The sequence below is a fragment of the Chenopodium album genome, chromosome 14 (assembly GCF_948465745.1).
Source record: "Chenopodium album chromosome 14, dcCheAlbu1.1, whole genome shotgun sequence".
In the NCBI taxonomy this organism is placed as follows: domain Eukaryota; kingdom Viridiplantae; phylum Streptophyta; class Magnoliopsida; order Caryophyllales; family Amaranthaceae; genus Chenopodium; species Chenopodium album.
In genome coordinates this window covers 33,597,084-33,605,798 of record NC_137847.1, presented here as the reverse complement: position 1 = coordinate 33,605,798, position 8,715 = coordinate 33,597,084, and the positions used below count along the sequence as shown (strand labels likewise).

The following is an 8,715-nucleotide window of genomic DNA, read 5'->3' as shown; positions in this document are numbered from 1 at the left end:
TTCCCTATAATTTCCATTCTAGGAGAAAAATTCATGGCATTGACATCTTCTACACTATCATCATGTTCATAGGGAGGGGGTTGAACTTCACAAGCATACACACAATGGGAGGTATCATGATCATAGGTTTCACAATTTGAGCAAAACATGCATCCTTGAGGCATTTTGTTATAAGAAGAGGGGGAAGAAGTGGCCATACCATTGCCTCCCTTGGTTGAAGGGGAGGTATTACCATGAGGATTGGACCTTTCTTTCATCATTTCATCCATTTGCTTGGCCATCTTGGAGATTTGGGAAGAAAGGTTGTTGATTGCGTTGGCTTGCTCCAATGCATAGACACCTTTGCTAGAAGTGGCCTCCCTTTCTCCTTCGTACCAATCATCATAATGCTTTGCGGCCTCCTCTATGATGCATTCCACTTCATCCTCTCCCTTGTTCATGATTGGACCGCCGGCGGCGGCATCTAGGCTTGTTCTTCCTTGAGGTGAGAGACCTCCATAGAAAGTGTGGATGAGTTGATACTTGGGTATCCCATGATGTGGGCATTGGCGTTGAAGCTCCTTGTACCGGTCCCATGCTGCACTTAGAGTCTCACCACTCTTTTGGCGAAAGCCTTGGATCAATGATCGAGCCTCGGCGGTCTTCCTATGGTTATAAAATCTCCTCAAGAAAGCCGTAGTCACTTGGTCCCAAGTTGTGAGAGAGTTAGGGGGCACCTCCTTCTCTAGCCATTCTAGACCTCTCCCAATTAAAGAAAATGGAAACATCTTGAGACGGATGTACTCTTGAGTCACCCCGTTGGCTTTGATTGTGTCACAATATTTCTCAAATTCTTTTAGATGCTCATGAGGGCTCTCAAATTTCCCACCCGAGAATTGTTTCCTCTCTATCAAAGCAATCAAATTGGGCTTGATTTCAAAGTTGTTGGCTTGAGTGGTAGGAGTTAGGATCCCACTTTGGGCTCTAAAGGCTTCGGGAGCCCCAAGACGGCTCAAAGGTGTATTCTCTCCCATTTTAGGATTGTCTTCACTTCCGGACTTAAAGTTTGAAAAGGGGTTGATATCGGGACTTGATAGCAAACTAGGGCTATCTAGGTCTTCACTTGAGGGTGAAGATGGTGAAGTATCTTCACTTGAGGAGTATCTACTCCTCGCTCTCGCTTCTCTTCGAAGTAAGGACAAAGATCTTTCTAACTCTGGATCAATGGGGACCAAGGACCTTGAGCGAGTTCGTCCTCTGTTCATACAACAAAGCTAAGGAGAACGTAAGCACTGACAAGTAACAAGAAGTAACAAATACTAAAAGATAAGAAATGAGATAGTCTCAAATGAAGTAGTGAAAAATTAATGGAAGCCGTCTCCCCGGCAACGGCGCCAAATTTGACAAGGAAATAATCGCATCGTCAAACGACTACACCTCAATCAAATATAATTTAAACACCTAAACAAACCTAATACAAGTATAAGGCAAGTATAGGGGTCGAACCACAAGGAGACATGCATAAACACCACATTCACTACTCAATATTAAAGAACATCAAACACACAAAGACTTTAATCACCATTAACAAAACCCCAACATCAATAGCATGAATCAATCAACAACTACACCATCCCCACACCCTTGGCTAAGGGACTACTCACAAATCATATTGAAGACAATATCAATCATCAAATCAATAAGCATCAACATGATCAACAAGCAATGAAGGAAAACTAAAATAAGCAAATAAAACTAAATACAAAAGCAAAGAAAGAGAGTAAGAAATTGCTCATTAATTGAAGATGAAGATTTACAAAGGTTCAAGAAAGCTCCTTCTTCAATATCCAAGTTCATCAATGGAAATCCACACTTTCTCTCTCTACTAATGAAGTTTCTCTCTCTAGATTAGGGCTAAAATGTACATAATGTTCTCATTACAAAACTAGGGGTCTTAACTATCCCCTCACATTACTCTAAAGATGAGTTAAAATGCACGGAAATACCCACGGGAGCGGCCGCTCCATCGAGGAGGAGCGGACGCTCCAGAGGGTATTAAATTTGACAGCCGCCTTTATGGAGCGGGCGCTCTCCCAGACAGGAGCGGGCGCTTCAGGTGTGGAGCGGGCGCTCCTCTCTGATGGAGCGGACGCTCCATAAGTCTGGGAACAGGGGAACAGCAGAGGAAATGGAGCGGCCGCTCCTCCTTGGTGGAGCGGGCGCTCCATTAGTCTGGAAATCATCCTTCAGACCAGAAGAATGGAGCGGGCGCTCCTCTCTGATGGAGCGGGCGCTCCTCTCTGATGGAGCGGACGCTCCTCTTTATAGCTCCGAACTCTTCTCCAAATCCATGCTCCTCTCTTCCGCTATTCCAATGCACTCAAAAGCTTGACTAAGCCTCGAGCAGGACCACGCGAGCACTCCATCGAACCTGCTCAAACACTCATACACAAACGTGAGCATAGAAAAGAGGGGAAGCTGCAAAGCAAGGCCAAAAACAAAGTAAAAGGAGGGGAAAACACAAAAAGGAACAAGGTAAAGAAATCTAAAACAAAGTGCTTGAAAAGGGCTCAAACAAGTGTCAAGTGAAGGGAAAAACCCTTAAAGAAAAGGGTAAAAGGGTGGTATAAATACCACTCATCACATTACTAGACTTTTCACACTTTCACTTTATTCGATAATCAAATGACGTGAAAGGTATTCATCACTGGGCTTGGTTTTGGGGAGACACATTTGGGTGTCTACAGAAGCCCCCACTTTGATTGAGTTTGGAGAAACGCATGTTTCAAAAACAAAAGTCAAAGTAGCAATAGGGAGGGAGAATGATTCAGAATGTTTTGTGATCCTAAATCATTCTTGTAATGCCGATACCTGCATACTAGCATTAGTTAAATAGATAAAAGAGTTATGAAACGCGTATCTTGCACCGTCGAGCACACGTCTCTGGAGTAACCGATTTATTGCTGCATTTTTGTTGGTACCTTCACATTGCCTCGTGAACGCCATCGTCGAAGACCATTGCTTGTAACCAGCTTCAATTGCTTATGACAATCCTCCACATCCTAGGGAACATCGTCGAAGGTGACTGCTTGTAGCCATCTTTAGGGTTGCTGTGACAATCTTCCACATCCAAGGGAACACCGTCTATCATTGCTGCTACATCTCGAGATATTTTCTTGAATCATGGTGACAACCTTCCCAATCATAGCGATTGTCGTCGAAGACCACCCATCTCGTGCCATCTTCTCAAATATGGGTGGCAACCTCCACAATCTTAGAGAACGTCGTTGAAGACCGCCCATCTCGTGCCATCTTCTCAAATCTAGGTGACAACCTCCACAATCTCAGCGAACGTCGTCAAAGACCTCCCATATCATGCTTTCTTTTCAAATCTATCAAAAATCGCTTCATCTCAAATCGTTCTTTTCTCAAATAAAATAATAACCTCCCCAATCATAGTGAAAGCTATCGAAGGCCGTTTCATTTCGAACCGTCCTTCTCAAATCTAAGCAAGAGACTCTTTTGGAGCCTTCTGTTGAAAGCTTCTTCATCTTGAATCTTCAAATCTTCTTATCCTTACTTTTAGGAGTAATTAAACTTTCTAGCTTTGGGAAAAACTTTATCTTAAGATTCTTCGATCTTCAAGTCAATCTCTTGTAGAAATCTCCATCCTAGGGATCCTTTGTGATTATAATCAATCACTACTCAAATCAATTTTCAAATTCGCTTAATCAATATGCAATCGATAACTTGATCGTCATCAGGCCGATCATCAATCAAGATCGTAATCGGGTCGACTACTAATCAAATATCTATCAATTGCTCAAATGTTCTTCAAAAAGGCTCGAAATCAAAGTCGTGAGACCATCAAAGGTCGGCGTGAAAAAATCAAAGCCGTCGCGCAGCAACAGCTCTGTCGCGCCGCGTCAAAGAGTATTGTGATGCGCCAAGGTGTATCGTCCTGCGCCGGGGTGTATCCTGCTGCATTGTGCTTTAATCCAAGTTCGAGCTTTTTTGCTCATTCATTTGTGCTCAATCCAATTTCCTGTGATTGTACCTGCATCTATATTCTTGGACTGTAGGACTTTGCTTATGTTGGTAATTATCTTAGGGTTGACCTAAGGCTCGGTGTTACTCAACTTAATGTGCAAGACTACATATGACTTGGCATGACTCAAGGTGATTGACACGTGTGTTATACTCCACTTGATGTGATATGACATGACATGACTCAATGTGCGTGACTCGTGTGTGCAATGTATTGTGATGTGCTTGACTCAAAATGCAAAAAAGCAAAAAATTTCCGTAATTTTTGTGGAGGGTACCGACTTTCTCCCGAAAAAGAAAGACGCAAAAAGAAAGGAGTGAAGTGTTTGAGGTGCATGTTGAATGAACTTAGTCGAATGCATGTATTAATGTGGTATCTCATAGTGCAAAGGATTATTTCATCCTAGGCTATCCCAATTGTTGACTTGATGATGCAAGTATTTAGGTAACTTAGGCACAGAGGCTAAGCACTTCATACTTTGTGATGCAGTGATGAGTGAGTGATGAAGGACTCTAAGATGACGAGGCATGCTTCAACACCATGTTGAGATTTCATGACAAAAGGTTCCTAAGGGAAGGATTATTTGTCTATGTATCTGTGATGTGTGTGAAAGTGACACTAAAGCTAGGCTACAAAGGCTAACGGTATGGAAAAATATTATTTCAAGAAGAGTCAAATGATGGTGACTCTTAGGCTAGGTAAGCTAATGATGTAGGGATCAAGCCCCCAAGTCTAGCTTTAACTGGATAGGGATGAGCATAGGAGATCCCTTGATATGATCATGCATGAATGTATATATGAATGCACTTTATTACGGCTGCACCCTAATTTGAGGTTGCCTACGTATCCGAACGTAGCTCTAGCCGAACGTAGCTCTAGCCGAACCTCACACAAGTGTGTGTATACCTCAAAGAGGTCTTTTGAGGGTTGTAACGTGGTTAGGCTAAAGGTTAAAGAAGAGAGGGGATAAAGGCTCAAGACCCTAGATAAGCCCCTTAGGTGTGCAACCTTTCTTTTGAAATCCTTATATTTTCATGCTTGAGGTTTCCTCACTTTTTAACTCTCTTATGTTTATATTTTGCTCTCTCTTTTTTTCTTTATCATTTTTTCAAATTTAAATCTTTTTTTTATAATAGTGGGCAATCCCGATCATGCGGTCTATCACTCACTTGGCATTCATGTTTTTCAGGCACGGTACCGAGCACTCGATAAGAGACGCAATCTGAGACGTGTTCATATCAAAGACATTGGAACACTTGCCCTTATGCACACTTTTATATTTTTTTGCTTATTAAATATATATATATATATATATTAGATCTAGGTAAAATCACTCAAGCTTTTGTATTTGCATAAGTTGCACTCCATCCCTTCCCAAGGTTAGGTAGATGTGGGTTGAAAAAATAAAGGTCTATCGTTAGACGAGGCTCAAAGTGGTTTGTCAAGAAATGATATTGTTGTTTTGGGGAAAATTACCCCGCCATGTGGGCCACTTAAAACAGGACACATGTCCACCTAGAATTGTTCAAAAGAGGGCAATAGTAGCATGACACGTGGAATCCACTCGTCATGAATTTCATAGGCCCACTTTTTCCTTTTCCGCACTTTTTACTTTCTCCAACACGTTCTAACTTGATCGTCGGAGGCGGAGCTCCAAGCACCCAGAGTCTCTGTTGTTTTGCAGGTACAGGCACAATCGGATCAGTCATTGAGCTGTAACTCTCCCGAGGGACCAAAACATTTGGCGCCGTCTGTGGAGAGAGTACCTCAAAGATGGTTCAGGAGTCTGTACCGCCTTCCGACCCTAGGGCTGATCAGCCGGAGGTCTTTACAGACTATGAGGATGATGATCCTCAGGTCGAGACATACATAGCCAAAGATGGCTTACTTATCACAAAGCGCATCCGTCCTAGAGACACTCTCTAACGAGGTGAAAGCCAGGCGGGTACAAGTAAGTCCCCTGGTCAGCCGGAAGGGGAAACCCAGTCGGCAAGGGGTCAGGCTCCAGTCACTAGAGACGAGCTCATGAAATTCATGACGAGTTTCAAGGGTGAGATTAACAACCTGATCGAAAAGAAAACGACTGGCTCTAGCAAGGGTCAGCCGGCCAAGAAGTCTCCTCGAACTGCGAGGAAGAAGCCAGTCAGGGACAGGCAGCCAACTCCACATCCAAAGGACAAGGCAGTCCCAACCTTGACTGGTCCAAGATCCTTTTGCCCCAAAAGTCCCCATGAGGTCCCCGCCGAGAGAATCAACCGGTGGGTAACAAAAATCTACCCCTGACGCTCGGCAAATCATCGAGCGCAGGAGAAGTAAGAAGTTGTCTGAGTCAGCCTCTACTTCGAGCTTTCTAGACAGTTTCAAAAACACATCTGCAGGGAATATTCAATCCTTGCATGAGAGCCATACAAGTGGTAATACCGTCCATTCTGGCCCTCAGATGATTGGGATGCACCTTACGTACACCCCATGGTCTACGGTCCGTATTCTCCTCACTTCATGCAGCCGGCCCTATCTAGGGGTCATGCGGCATACAATGTCCAACCTTTGGATTGCTAGCTCCGTCTGCCCAAATTTGGTGAACAAACTTCTGCGTTCACCAAGGAGATAACCCAGGCCGCACAGCCGGCCAAGGTTAAGAATGTGTTGGTGGGTGCTTATGACGGTACCACTAACCCGGAGGAGCACCTCATAACCTCATGCACATGCAAGGGTTTGAGGATGCTATGTGGTGCCGGTGTTTCCCGGCTACATTGAAGGGCATTGCTCAACAATGGTTGAGCAACTTGCCAGTCAAATGCATTGACAGCTTCAGGAAGCTTGCTTTCTTGTTTGCCTCTAACTTCTCAATGAACATCCCTGCCAAGAAAACAAGTCTCGATTTGAGCACCATCCGACAGGGAGATAAAGAGGGGCTTCGCTCCTATGTTAAGCAGTTCAACCTGGTGAGAATTCAAATCCAGGGGTAGTGTGACGGGGTAGCCTATACAGATTTCTTCAAGGGTTTGAAGGACGGGTCGACCTTTAAGTTCGACCTTGTCTGGAAGAGGGTTTTCACCCTTCAAGAGGCGTTGATAGAGGCGGAGAGAATTATTCAAGACACCGACCTCTGCTCGTCTTGCCATCACTCGGACTCCAAGAAGTCCGACAAGAAAAAAGAGAGTCGTCCTGCTCAGCCGGCTCAGAAAGATGAAGTGAGCAAAAAGAGAAAAGAAGTTTGGGCGGTTGAGGAACCTGATCAGCCGTCTAAGCAGAAAAAGAAAAATTCAAACCGTATGTCTCACGATATGAATTCAATAAAGACTTTTACACCATCTTTACAGAGGTGAAGGATCGGCTAACCATTGAGAAGCCGAATCTTATGAAGAGTTCCGTTCAGTCACGGAACAAGAATAAATTCTGCCACTTTCATCAGGTAGTAGGCCATGACACCAACGACTACTATAGTCTAAAGCAGACGTTGGACCGTCTGGTTGACAAGGGCTTGCTGAAGTCCTATGTCTTGAAGTCCTAAGCGACTTCTAAGACGAATCCGGGGCAGTCGTCAAAAAATGTCCATCCTACTAGTAGCGCGGATACCGACAAGGATCCGGTCTACATTATAGCAGGCGGATTCGCATGCGGTGGCCCGACCATTCGGGGCACCAAGGATCATCTGAAGAAGATGATCCATTCAGTTGATGATGGACAGACGTCCTCCAGTGGAACATTCCCAGACGTCCTCATCACTAAGAAGGATCGGGTCAAAGTTCACCGATCGCATGACGACCCAGTCATCATTGAATGCAAGGTCGCCAACCAGCTGGTTGGTCGAATCCTAATAGACACGGGTAGCTCCTCTAATCTCATCAGCTACAAGTGTCTGTCCAGGCTTAATTACAAGCTGGATAATCTACGCGACATCTCCCCTCCATTAGTTGGCTTTGGCAGAGGAGTCGTGCACCTAGTCAGACAGATTGACATACCCATCCGGCTAGGGGAGAAGGGAAAACGGCTACAAGTGTCTGTCCAAGCTGAGCTACAAGCTGGACAACCTGCGCGACATCTCTCATCCACTAGTTGGCTTTGGGGGAGGGGTTGTGCACCCAGTTGGACAGATTGATCTTCACATCTAGCTGGGGTAGAAAGGAAAGGGGCAACATATGAGCGTCCGGTTTTTGGTGGTCGAAGAGCTGACCGCCTACAACATTATTCTTGGCCGACCCACTCTAAACGAGTGTAAGGTCGTCATCATCCCAGCTCTCATGCTTCTCAAGTATGAAAAGGATGATGGCTCTATTGGCTCCCTAAACGGGGATCAGAAGACGGCAAGGGAGTGTTATCTCTCAGACGTCAAACCAATGACTGCTGCAGCCGGTCATCCGAAGGAGCCAATAGAACTTGACGATGTCAAAGACCCTGATTCACCCCCTCCAGCAGCCCCATAGAAAAGAAAAACTGAACAACTGGTGGAGGTAGAGAAAGAGAAGAAATAGCAATCAATGACCGGGGAACGGTCATATGATCTCCGTCCCCAGCCGGCTGGTAGCATGTTGATATTCGTCTAGACGACAGCCGTCTAGAGCGAACTGTTAAGGTGGGGACGGGTGCCTTTGAAAGGCTTGGTGCAGACTTGCAACTCCTGCTGAAAGAATTCAAAGACATTTTTGCCTTTGAAGTGGAAGAGATGTCATACATCAGCCCGGATC

General features: G+C 44.8%; 1 non-coding gene across 1 annotated transcript; it reads left to right on the top strand.

The window, feature by feature from the left end:
* The first annotated feature begins 528 nt into the window (after nt 1–528).
* Nucleotides 529–634, top strand: LOC145580410 (small nucleolar RNA R71). Its single transcript, XR_014099458.1, has one exon. It is a non-coding gene; the product is annotated as a small nucleolar RNA R71 (small nucleolar RNA).
* Nucleotides 635–8,715: the final 8,081 nt, after the last annotated feature.